Below are 441 nucleotides of genomic sequence, written 5' to 3' on the forward strand. Positions count from 1 at the left end.
CAGGTTCAATTCTGGTCAAGGGCATGTACCTGGGTTGCAGGCACATCCCCAGTGGGAGATGTGCAGGAGGCAGCTGATCGATGTTTCTCTCTCATCAATGTTTCTAACTATCCCTCTCCTTCCCTCTCTGTAAATAATCAATAAAATATATTAAAAAATAATTTTCTTCAGATAGATATTAATAGGATAATTAAACAAAACAAGATACTTTAAGAATAAAGATATGTTTAGAGAATAAGTTGGGGGTCTTTATAATAAAATAACACCATTAGTAATAATCTTATATAATAAAAGCCTAATATGATAAGTCTCCATTTGCCCATTCAACCAATCAAAGCGGAATATGCTAATGATATGCTGAGGCCACTCAACCATCCACTATAATGTGCACTGACCACCAGGGGGCAGATGCTCTCACTGGTAGGTTAGCTTGCTGCTGGT

The sequence above is a fragment of the Myotis davidii genome, unplaced genomic scaffold (genome assembly GCF_000327345.1).
Source record: "Myotis davidii unplaced genomic scaffold, ASM32734v1 scaffold20, whole genome shotgun sequence".
In the NCBI taxonomy this organism is placed as follows: Eukaryota; Metazoa; Chordata; class Mammalia; order Chiroptera; family Vespertilionidae; genus Myotis; species Myotis davidii.